Genomic DNA, 14,024 nt, shown 5'->3' with positions numbered 1-14,024 from the left:
AGACAACAGGCATTCCAAACTGCGATGTGCACAACGACCCTAATATTTGATGACATTGTCGAGCCGTATATACTAGACCATGTGTACCAATAGTTTGGAGCAAAATAGGGCATACAAATGAATCTCATCTATGTTGGTAAGAGGACTAGTAGATAAGGTGGGTAGTGAGATTGAATGGATGTTAATGCGAACAAAATCAGACATTGGGTGTTGACAATACCATATGATACTAATTTCAAAAAAAAAAAAGACATTACCGTGTGGTGCTGAACATTGAAGTGGATGAGAATAATGGGATGATCTCAGAGGAGTACAAAAGCCTGGTACTGCTCGAGTCACTCTTTCGATAGTCCACAATGTCACTAACTCACCAAAAAACAAAACACAACCTGATAAGAGTCAAATGTTGTGGGACCTTTGGATTGGAACCCCAACAAAGTAAATATTTTATCGTTCCCCGATTGTTGTTTCATTAGCATGTTATAGAAATTTTTTATTTCTCAATAGCCCTAAAGGAAGCATTATATTGAGAATTAAACAAATATATAAATCAACATTGCATAGAGCAATTTTTCTTTTCAGTTCATATTTTTTATTATATTTATAATTCTTTTTTTTTTTTTTTTAAAGTAGAAAGTTAAAAAATGATAAGTGGTAGGTTCAAAAGGATATAGTTGGAAGTAGTGCGAAAAGATATAGGGACTTATGATCTCACTGAAAGATATGACCCTTGATACAGCAGAATGACTGATTAAGATTCATGTAGTCAATCCTAAGTAGTTAAAAAAAAGTATATGATAATAGTGATGATTTATAATTCTATTTTTATGATATTTTTTTATAATTGCCCTGGGTGGATTGAGCTAACCACCTACAGCATATGGTGAGCCTCCAAAAACATTACGAGGGGGATCTTCCTTCGTGTGAAAATTTCCTAATCATCCTTAATCCCCACAAGGTCGATTTCATAAAAAAAAAAATTGATTTGGTGCTGAGAAATGCTTCAATAAGCATACCCACTCTAAACCGTCCACTTGAAAATTTTTATTGTCTTTCATTTTACTTAGGCTATAGTTCACAAGGTGAATCAAAGGTGGTCTAAATTTTCCATTAAGATAAGGGGAATGATCCAGTCTATTATAGATGCACAATGTTACGATGTAGTGGGCTTTCGGGCCATCCATTCTATTAAACAGAAAATCTTACAAGTCATTAACTCGCATAGCCCTATAGCGGTTTTTAAGTTGAATTGCTGTTTATTTTTTAGCCCCTCTCTCTCTCCTCTCTCTCTCTCTTACTTTGACCCATTTTAAAAGATTAATCATCAAAGCTAACCAATAAACCATTTTAATATATCTGTGTTAATCGCATCTTCTTCACCTCTCATAATTGTTTATGCTCGTCTTCAATGTGCAAGGACTTGCCTCAACCAAGACTCGCCTCGGCCCTTGGCTGAGATGAGTTATCTTGGCAGAATTCCCGTGATGCCGTGAGTCCTACACAAGCCAGAAGGCCTCAAAAAAAAATTTTAAAAAAAGAAAATTTTGAAAAATAAAAAAATAAACTAAGAGTGAAATTAAACCTAAAACAACTTTAAAAAGTTAAAATAAGCTTTAAAAAATTGAGAATAGTAGATTTTAAGAAATTGTTTTACAATTTGAGACATTTAAAAAAAGCTTAAAAAGGAAAATACAAAAATAGTGATGTGCAAAACGGTTTGGGACATTTGGAAAAGCTACAAAACGAAAATACAAGAGTAGTGACGTGGGCAAAACGGTATGGGACATTTAATCAAGAATATTTTTTTTACCTTTTAGGACATTTTCTCCAAAACGGTTTAAACTTGGCCGAGATAGTTCTTTAAGATGGGCCTGGATTTGGAAGATGTGAGACGTTTGATAAAAGTGTCAACAGGGGTGGAAGTTGGGTTAATTTGGTTGATCTAAAAGGCTTAGTATACTAAGATAGAGAGAGAGAAAAAGTGAACTTTGCTCTATACTGAGAGAGATGATCAAACGCCCTTTGCTCTAGGTTTTGCAAATCAACTTCGTTGAGAAAGAGAGGCCCCACCCTACAAATTAACTATGTTATGAGAGAAGTTTTAGGATATAGGATTTTATAGGGCTGGCAAGGAGCCGGGGGGCTGTGCTATCGTGGACCTAGACCCCATAGGCTCGGTCAGGCTGGTCTTAAGTTATGGCCAAAACCCAATCTTAGGCTGGTCAGGCCGAGCCGGGCTAGCTATAGCCAGACCCAGCCCGACTACACGGTTGCCCTGCCCTAGCTTGCAGTCCAAGTACTAATTTTTTAGGGCTGGCCGGACCAGTCCGGGTGGCCCTTTGCCTCTCCTAACATTTTTAGGAGGCTAAAGATGGTTGAGGAGATGAGAGAGTTTTAGTTGTCCGTTGCACAACGGCGTGGAACAAAAGGGTTTTTCTTAAAATAAAGGCTAAATTTTTATACGCCATAATAATTTTTATACACCATAATATAGTGTGTATCTGAAATAGAGCGGATAATTCCCCATGAAAGGGAAAAAAGGGAAAAAAATCTCCGTGTTTTTTAGGGGCTAGACCACCTTATCATGGGTCAAAGATGGACCCTGTAATCTTCCTTATATTATTTATACGGACCTATTAATAAATTTTATAGAAGAATTGGTTGTACTAGCATATTATGCCATACTAGGCTTTTGGTCCAAATTTACTAGGGAAATATATACAATAAGACCATTTATATTTTGTATCGGGAGGTCACACTCATTTTTTGTTGTTAGATATGAAATAAAAAAAAAAAAAAAAATTAAAACTCTATGACATACTTTAAGTCGTGTGAGATGATATTTAATGGCTAGGAATAGCTGTGACCTCCCTATTCCAAAGATAAATGATCTTATAGTGTACAATTTCAATTACTAGAAATCAAGGCACATCGGTTTATGGTGAATTACTTATGCCCATGTTTGTAATTTCCAATATCGGCCCATTCATTTCTTCCGTTGAAACTAGAGCATAAGTAAAGGGTGTCGCTGACCCGACACACATTTGTGTCTGGACTTGGTGGGTAAGTTCGGGTCCAAATTATTAGTACCGAGTTGGGTCGGGTCTATTTTTAAGTCACTTGACCAAGTCTAGATAATTCTGATTTAAAATCGAGTCGACACAACCTGACCTTATATATATATATATATATATATATATATATATATATATATATATATATATATATATAGGAAAAAGCTGGGGTTAGTCCACTAGCTCGACCAAGATTGAATCTGGGCCGTTGGGCTCATATGTTCATATGAGCTAGTGGGCTAACCCCAGCACATATGAGTTCATATGAGCCTAATGGTCCAGATTAGATCTAGGCCGATCTGACAGTCACAAATGTCTGTCAGTATTTGAATTTTAATTTTTTTTCTTACAAATCCAAATCACTTGAAATTTTAGGCGTGTGTTCATAAAAAATAGCTGAATCTTTGAAAAATTTCAAAAAATTATTTTATATGAAATAAATTGACCAAAATATCCCTAAAACTTTTCAAGGGGGTATTTTGATCAATTTAGTTTTATGAATAAGTTTTTTTTATATTTTTATTAGGTGGGCCTTAATTAGAAGAACATACACCTAAAATTTCAAGTGATTTAGATTTTTAAAAAAAAATTAAAATTCAAATACAGATGGACATCCGTGACCATCAGATCGGCCCAGATTCAATTTGGCCCATTGGGCTCATATGTTCATATGAGCTAGTAGGTTAACCCCAGCTTTTCCCATATATATATATATATATATATATATATATATATATGTTCTTAATAAAATTTTCTATTATTAGGTTGCGGTTGAGTGTTATCTGGACAGTCCTCCTTGACTACCTCTTACGTCTTCTAGACCTCAACAGCTCTCCTGGCCTATACGGTCAACTGACTGGATGTCCTAAGCGTCTCTAACCTCAATTCTCGGACCAACTTTCTTTAATGGATTAATTTATTAAGTTTCTTAAGATAGAACAACAAGTACAACTAATAGAACTCTAAGGATCAAAAAAAAAAGAAATTGTTATCAATGATATTGAAAACCAAATACAAAATTGGAACATACCCAAAGTTCCAATATCAGATGTCTATAAGAAAGGCACATTCGATCTAAAAATCGGATATGCTATTAAAACAGTAGAAGAAACTTTATCTATTACAAATAATCAGGAAGACTTTCAATTATTATCTCAAAAGATATTACAAGTCCATAAAGCAAAAAACTATAAATATTTACATATAGGATTAATTCAAATAGCTGTAAAACCTTTGACTCGTTTAGAACTCAATAATTCTATCTTAGTCTGTTTACGTGATACAAGACATAATAGATTTTCTGATTCACTACTAGGAATGGTTGAATCTAGTTTATGTAGTGGACCAATATATTTCAACTGTTTTCCAAACTATTCAGTATCTCTTACAGATCCAAATATTTTAAATGTTTTATCTTTAAATCTCAAAACTCAAGGATTTAATATGATGACAGGTTCTCAAAATATAGCCATTGTTTATCGAATCTATTACAAAGTAATGACTACATTATGTCCAAATGTACTCCAAATAGATACGAGAGGACAAACAATATTTTTTCAAACCAATATGGAAAAATCAAATACAATTGTACCAAAAACAATATCATGGTCAGATATTGTTCTACCTCAAACATGGTCTATCCATAATGAAAACCAACCATCACAAAATCTCACTCAAAATATTCCAGACAAAATTATTGAATATACAGACGGAAATATTGAAATACAATTCACCACAAATAATAGAATTATGGATAATGCATCCATCTCAGGTACTTCAAGTACTCATTCTTTTCGAGATCCAGAACCTCCAAGAAAATCCATTACTGCTTATAATCGAATTCCTCCTATAATAAATATCCCATCAACACCAGTAAAACCACAAATTGATGAACTCCTACGAACGTCTGATAATATCATTATTCCCCAATACAAAAGAGCTCAAGAAGAACCTGCTGAAACAGAATTCATTCAAGTATTAAAACTTGAAGAAACATTCGATAAAGAATACATTATAAAAGATTTTTTATCTCTAGAAAATAAAAATATTAGATAATGGTATGTAAAAGAATTTGAACCTAGATTAGTAGAATTGTTCCACTCAAGATTTAACAAATGGAGAAAAAAGGGAAATAAAGGAACATGTTTTTTCGATTGGCTAAGAGACACATTAAGCCAACACAATATCCCTATTCCTGATTTTGAAATAAATACACTAGAAACTCAATATACCGTATTTAATACTACTGAAGGTAATACAATTAAAGCCCTACATCCTCCTGAACAAAGCTTGAAAATACAAGGAGTTGCTACTATGGTATCAGCTACTAAAACTCCTGCTACTCCAGAACAAAATATAGGATCCTCTTCTTCATCTTCAACCTAAATGGTTGTATATGAAATAGTAGCTACACCATATAAACTCAATAATGCAAATATAGCTCGTATATAATTACTTCCACATATAATTGAACAAAATAATTATACAAATCTCTGCCTCCAAACACTTGGACAACAAACTAATAGAATAGAAAACTTATTACATCCTCCCATTTATAAGGAGAAAAAACAATTATTTTTCCAACCTCCTGATTTGAATAAAGAAAAATTTCATATAGGTGATGATAATAAAACACTTATGGATCAATTAATCTCCAAATTATCCAAATTAGAAATAAAAGATCCCAAACAAACTATTGTTTTTCCCGATAATGATAAAGGAAAAGCAAAAATCCCTGAACATGATAATATGACTATACAAGAAGAAATATTTTTCCAAACCAATGAAACCAAGGAACCACCAATTGTCAACACAATAGAAAATATGCAAACAGCGTTTTCTGAAATTCAAATTACTCCAGATACGATAAATAGAATTAATTACAGTAAAAATTGGCAACCAATAAATGCCCGACCATATTATTAAAGACCAACCCCAGTTGATATACAATTAGAAGAAGATCTCACTAGTCATACTTCTACATATACGGGTCGAACGATTATAGATTGGAATATTGATGGAATTTCTGATCACCGAATATTAGATACAATAAAACATATGACTATGTATGCTTCGACATGTAAAATGGCTGGTAGTCATGATCGAGAAATAGCAAAAGCTATAGTTTCAGGATTCACCGGATGGTTAAGAGGATGGTGGGATTCCTATTTCAATGAACAAACAAAACAACAAATATTAAATAATACTCGGCAATGGACAGCAAAAAATGAGCACAACCAGGATATGGTATATTCTGAAAGTGATGCTGTCAATTCCTTAATCTATACAATTGCCCGTCATTTTATAGGAAATACTTCAATACTTGCAGCACGAACTGCTGATCTTTTATCTAATCTACGATGTCCTACACTATCACACTATAAATGGTATAAAGACGTATTTTTCTCTCGCTTACTCATACGTGAAGATAGTTATCTTGACCACTGGAAAGAAAAATTTGTAGCAGGATTACCTTATCTATTTGCTGAAAAGGTTAAAGAACGTTTAAAAAATAAAAATAGTGGTGCCATCAATTACTCTCAATATTATTTAGGTGAATTATCTTCAGAAATCTGTGCTGAAGGCTTAGCTCTATGTACAGACCTGAAACTTAGAAAGCAACTTGATAAAAAAAATTTAAGTGGTAAAAAAAAGTTAAGAGATTTCTGCCAACAATTTGGTTATCATATGGATCAAACTCATATAGATAAAACAAAACCACATAAAATACATAAAGTATATAAAAAGAAAAACCATCGTAATAAACCTGAAAAAACATATAAGTCTTTTCCAACCAAACAGAAAAAATATAGAAAATTTACGAAACGTTTTGCTTCCAAATCATCCCAACAGAATAAAAAGAAATTACCCGTTTGTTATAAATGTGGTAAAGTCGGCCATTATAAAAGCTAATGCAAAGTTAAACAAAAACTAGACTCCATTACATTAGATGAGTCTATCAGAAATAAAATCTATGATATTATTCAACTATATGATTCGTCTGCTAATTCTGATACTGACACTCCTTCCTCAAGTAGTGATACTTCTTTCATAGGAACAATACATAATGATGATTTCTAATGGTCATATATTAGTTCTGATACAGAAGACGAAATATGCCAATGTCCTACAACTTCTGGTATTCATACATTAACAAAAAAAGAATTTCTTATTTTAGATTTAATCGAAAAAATATCTGATCCGGATGAAAAAAGAGAAATAATTACTAAGTTTATCAATTTAACTAAAACAAAAACAAAACATATGCCATTAGTTAAACCTCCTGATAATTATAATTTTTCTGATATCATGAAACGTATCAGTCAGCATGAAGCCACCCAAAAAGAACCTACTATTGCTGAACTCAAAGCCGAAGTCAATATAGTTAAGGTAGAATTATCCCAATTAAAAAATAGAATTCAAATCCTTGAACTCCATGACAATACCTCTGAAATAGATACTGATACAGATGTCATAGAATTTAACCATTTACTCAAATCATATCATCCCAATGATTATTTAACTAAATGCGAATCATCCACCAGACATTCAGTAAATGTTTTAAACCGAGTAATCACACAAAAATGGTTTGTGCTAATAACCATTGTCATAAATGATGAATATGAATTCCAATCTCTAGCCTTGGTAGATTCAGGTGCTGATCTGAATTGCCTCAGTGAAGGATTAATCCCCACAAAATATTTTGATAAGACCACCCAAATCCTTAATACTGCCGATGGTAGTAGACTATTCATAAAATACAAGTTATCTAATGCCAAAATTTGCACTGAAGGACATTGTTTTCCTACTCCATTTATCATGGTTAAAGGACTCAGCCAAGCTGTAATCCTTGGCGTACCTTTCCTCACATTATTATATCCAGTTACTATTTCCCATACAGGCATTGAAACAAATACTCAAGCTACCCCTATAAAATTTGAATTTCTTGATAAACCCAAAATTAAAGAAATCAATACTGTCAAACAAAATATAAAACAAAAAGAAAATTTTATAGGATCATTACAACTTGAAATCAAACAAAAAATTATCAGGGAAAATCTCCAAACTAATGATATGATACAAAAAATACAACAACTCAAAAATTTTATTGTAAGCGAAATATGTAATGAATTACCAAACGCCTTTTGGCATAGACAACAACATATTGTTGGACTACCATATGAACCAAATTTTAGTAAAACAAAGATACCAACAAAAGCTAGACCTATCCAAATGAATACAGAATTATTACAAACATGTCATCACGAAATAAAAGATTTACTCCAAAAGAAACTTATACTTCCTAGTTCATCCCCTTGGAGCTGCTCTGCTTTCTACGTCAATAAAAATGCTGAGCAAGAACGAGGAGTTCAACGATTGGTCATTAATTATAAACCCCTCAATAAAGTCTTACAATGGATCAGATACCCCATTCCAAATAAAAAAGATTTACTCGATAGACTCTTACATGCTGTATTCTTCTCCAAATTCGATTTAAAATCTGATTTTTGGCAAATACAGATAAAAGAAGAAGATAAATATAAAACAGCTTTTAATGTCCGTTTTGGACAATATGAATGGAATGTTATGCCTTTTGGTCTCAAGAATGCTCCATCTGAATTCCAAAAAATAATGAATGATATCTTTAATCCCTTTTATAAATTCATGATTGTTTATATTGATGATGTCCTCATATTCTCTGAATCTCTTGCACAACATTTTAAACATCTTCATACTTTTATCCATACAGCTAAAAATGCTGGATTAGTAGTTTCTGCTAAAAAGTTGAATCTTTTTCAAACAAAAATTCGATTTTTAGGACATAATATAAATATAGGGACCATTATTCCAATTGATTGATCTATTCCCTTTGCTGATAAATTTCCTGACAAAATATTAGACAAAACTGAATTACAACGATTTTTAGGATGTCTAAATTATATAAGTGATTTTTACCAAAATTTAGCTCTTGAAGCTAAACCTTTATATGACCGATTAAAAAAGAATCCTCCACCTTGGACTAATGTTCATACTTTGGCTGTCCAGCGCATTAAATTTAAAGCCAAAGAACTTCCATGTTTAACTTTGTCTGATCCCACAGCTTCTAAAATCATTGAATGCGATGCTTCTGAATTGGGACTAGGAGGTATATTAAAACAATCTATTAATTCTAAAGAACAATTAATACAGTTTACTTCCAAAGCCTGGAATCCAACCCAAAAAAATTATTCTACTGTCAAAAAAGAATTACTTGCCATTGATCACTGTGTTTGTAAATTCCAGACTGATATTTTGAATCAACACTTTCTCATCCGCACCGATTGTAAAGCCGCTAATGACATTCTGCAAAAAGATGTTCAAAACCTTGTATCCAAACAAATATTTGCCCGATGGCAAGCCATTTTATCTGCTTTTGATTTCTCTATTGAGCATCTTCACGGTTCTACGAATTCTTTACCTGACTTTTTAACCCGTGAATTTTTACAGGGGGGACCGCACATACCCATTACACCCTAAAGACGATACGGTTTCATCCTACGGATTTTCATCCTACGGTTTGTAACTCTTTCTTAATAATAAGAATATCAATATGAATAATCTTCCATCTTCACATACCAACAAAGGAAAACAACCAATGGACTTAGTACCAAGCAACAGATATGGGCCTCTTATGCCCATCCAATCCTCTCTAAGTCTGACACATTTGTCACCTCTCAGATCTTCAAATGTACCTGAATACTTGCTGCATACTCCTCCACAAAGTCCAATACAAACTCCAAGTCCGGCGTTTTCTTCGGCAACATACCCAAATAAACAAACCTCGACCTCTGCCAAATCAGTCTATATAGACACAACCTTCTTATCAGATATACCCATTTTTGATACTCGTGCACAACTTGACCCAAATAAAATAGCTCCCCTTTATCTTGTAAACCATTTGAATCCATCATACGGAGTCAAAACCCGTGAATGGTATGAAGCTATTCTTATGGAAACCGGTTCGGTTTCAATCGTTCATTTTTATCAAGGTACAACTAAAGTATATGCTTATTCTAAATTTCAAATCAAAAAATTACTTTCTTATGATGATTGGGGATGCAATCCTCTTCAAGGAAAAAAGTTATTGAATCTAGAATTCCAATATAAATATTATAAATATTCTGAGTATATTGATGCATGGCACAAGGTATTCTCCTACCAAAATCCAAATAATACGCATTCCTGGTATTTACAATTCAAACTCCGTATTCTCGAAAGATTCCCAAATTGGTACCGCCATTGGTTCTTATTATGGGGATCACAGACCCAAATTTTACCCGATGCTTTCCAAGCCTTACAGACAAAATTTACAGAATATGATACTTGTACTGACCAAGATGATTTCCATCTCTACTTCATGGCTATCTACCAAATACCCTGGATCCTAAAATAGGAATACTCTATTTCTGAGAATAATACTAATAATTATGAGTATATTCCCAAACTTGGCAAAACCCTGAAAATCAAATGGTGGGATATTTTCAGTACTAATCCTGCCTCCTTACCCCTTAAACGAATACCGCCTCAAATTAATGTCTTCAACCCACCAGCATATAATACTGTCAGTTTACCCACATTTTCGGCCTATCTGAAGAAAATGAAACAAGCACATTAGAAGAAATAGAGCAGAATCTTCTTCATATATTTGCTCCTGATACTATTGCACCAACAACTTCAGAAGAAACTGTCCAATCAGGCAATCCCTTATTTGACAACTTCAGCCAAAGACCCGATGCTTAACACGGCCCGACAGTCCAGCCGGCCCGATAGTCCCGCCCGAGATGATCCAGATAAAAGCTTCACTATTAGCTCCACTATTTCGCTGAAATGACCTCACCATCATAAGAGACAAATAAAGATTCCCTTCTTCATATGGTGACAAGACATCGCAATAATGACAAGACATCTCAATAGTAACGATTCCCTTCTTCATAAAGTGATAAAGACATTGCAATAGTAAAGATTCCCTCTTTACCAATGACAAGACACCTCCAAATAGTAAAGATGCTCTTTTAGCCCATTTGATCGATGTGACTAATTTGGGGTCAAATCATAGTCACGCTTCTACTTACGTGGCATCATCTCCTTCTTCGTTGCTCACATGTACTGCTACTATTTCGACAAATAAAAGATTCGCCATCACGTCAATCAATGTCCCCAACGACTGGCTACTCCCTGCACCTGCCACGAATCCTTCTTCATCAGACAACCTTATCCCAAGATTCCTTCGAGAATACGCTAACGAACCTCAGCCACAAGCTTCCCTTCACCTTATCCCCAGGTTCCTTCGTCGTTACGCTATCATCCACAACCACAAGTTTTTCTGGGTCGTTCCTCTATAAATACCCATTCGACCATTTGAGAAAGGCAGACTGCATCAAGGACGCAGCAGCAGCAGCAGCAGAAATTCTCAAGCCCTCATATGCTCTCTATGCTCTCTCATATTCTCTCTTCTTATTCTTAATCTTCTTCTCTCTCTGTAGACAGTAGGTTAGTTACTGCATTCAGTCACCTGTACATCGACAGACAAAGTCGGTAACTTCCATATGACTTCTTTATTATAGAATGTGTAATTGTAATCTATCTTACTTACCTTCATACTATCCTTCTGAGTGGAAAAAGTTTGCCAGTCTCTGTATATGTAATGAGTAAGTTATGCAATTTTAATTTGTTTTTACATTTAAAATTAGTGACAATACTCATACTTCGTAGATCATATTTGATATATCCTTGCTTCCTGTTTTAATTATCCTATTTGTGTTTCTATATTACGTTACTATTCTGCAACAATTAATTACTTATAACTCTGCAATCTTTTCATATTTAAGATAAATAGTGGTAACTGCTCAGGGTAGATCTTGCGACAAAAATGGTATAACAGCTTTTAATGTCCCTTTTGGACAATATGAATGGAATGTTATGCCTTTTGGTCTTAAGAATGCTCCATCTGTATTCCAAAAAATAATGAAGGATATCTTTAATCCCTTTTATAAATTCATGATTGTTTATATTGATGATGTCCTCGTATTCTCAGAATCTCTTGAACAACATTTTAAACATCTTCATACTTTCATCCATACAGTTAAAAATGCTGGATTAGTAGTTTCTGCTAAAAAGATGAATCTTTTTCAAACAAAAATTCGATTTTTAGGACATAATATAAATCAAGGGACCATTATTCCAATTGATCGATCTATTCTCTTTGCTGATAAATTTCCTGACAAAATATTAGACAACTGAATTACAACGATTTTTAGGATATATAAATTATATAAGTGATTTTTACCAAAATTTAGCTCTTGATGCTAAACCTTTATATGACCGATTAAAAAAGAATCCTCCACCTTGGACTAATGTTCATACTTTGGCTGTCCAGCGTATTAAATTTAAAGCCAAAGAACTTCCATGTTTAACTTTGTCTGATCCCACAGCTTCTAAAATCATTGAATGTGATGCTTCTGAATTGGGACTAGAAGGTATATTAAAACAATCTATTAATTCTAAAAAACAATTAATACGGTTTACTTTCAAAGCCTGGAATCCAACCCAAAAAAATTATTCTACTGTCAAAAAAGAATTACTTGCCATTATTCACTGTGTTTGTAAATTCCAGACTGATATTTTGAATCAACACTTTCTCATCCGCACCGATTGTAAAGCCGCTAAAGACATTCTGCAAAAAGATGTTCAAAACCTTGTATCCAAACAAATATTTGCCCGATGGCAAGCCATTTTATCTGCTTTTGATTTCTCTATTGAGCATCTTCACGGTTCTACTAATTCTTTATCTGACTTTTTAACCCGTGAATTTTTGCAGGGGGGCCGCACATACCCATTACACCCTAAAGACGATACGGTTTCATCCTACGGTTTGCAACTCTTTCTTAATAATAAGAATATCAATATGAATAATCCTCCATCTTCACATACCAACAAAGGAAAACAGCCAATGGACTTAGTACCAAGCAACAGATATGGGCCTCTTATGCCCATCCAATCCTCTCTAAGTCTGACACCTATGTCACCTCTCAGATCTTCAAATGTACCTGAATACTTGCTGCATACTCCTCCACAAAGTCCAATACAAACTCCAAGTCCGGCGTTTTCCCCGGCAACATACCCAAATAAACAAACCTCGACCTCTGCTAAATCAGTCTATATAGACACAGCCTTCTTATCAGATATACCCATTTCTGATACTCATGCACAACTTGACCCAAATAAAATAGCTCCCCTTTATCTTGTAAACCATTTGAATCCATCATACAGAGTCAAAACCCGTGAATGGTATGAAGCTATTCTTATGGAAACCGGTTCGGTTTCGTTCATTTTTATCAAGGTACAACTAAACTATATGCTTATTCTAAATTTCAAATCAAAAAATTACTTTTTTATGATGATTGGGGATGCAATCCTCTTCAAGGAAAAAAGTTATTGAATCCAGAATTTCAATATAAATATTATAAATATTCTGAGTATATTGATGCATGGCACAAGGTATTCTCCTACCAAAATCCAAATAATATGTATTCTTGGTATTTACAATTCAAACACTCCCTATTCTCGAAAGATTCCCAAATTGGTTCCGCCATTGGTTCTTATTATGGGGATCACAGACCCAAATTTTACCTGAAGCTTTTCAAGCCTTACAGACAAAATTTGCAGAATATAATACTTGTACTGACCAAGATGATTTCCATCTCTACTTCATGGCTATCTATCAAATACCCTGGATCCTAAAATGGGAATACTCTATTTCTGAGAATAATACTAATAATTATGAGTATATTCCCAAACTTGGCAAAACCCTGAAAATCAAATGGTGGGATATTTTCAGTACTAATCCTGCCTCCTTACCCCTTAAACGAATACCGCCTCAAACTAATGTCTTCAACCCACCAGCATATAATA

Source organism: Amborella trichopoda, chromosome 6, assembly GCF_054954075.1.
Source record: "Amborella trichopoda isolate Santa Cruz 75 chromosome 6, AtrichopodaSantaCruz75HAP2 v2.0, whole genome shotgun sequence".
In the NCBI taxonomy this organism is placed as follows: domain Eukaryota; kingdom Viridiplantae; phylum Streptophyta; class Magnoliopsida; order Amborellales; family Amborellaceae; genus Amborella; species Amborella trichopoda.
This window is presented reverse-complemented; position numbering follows the sequence as displayed.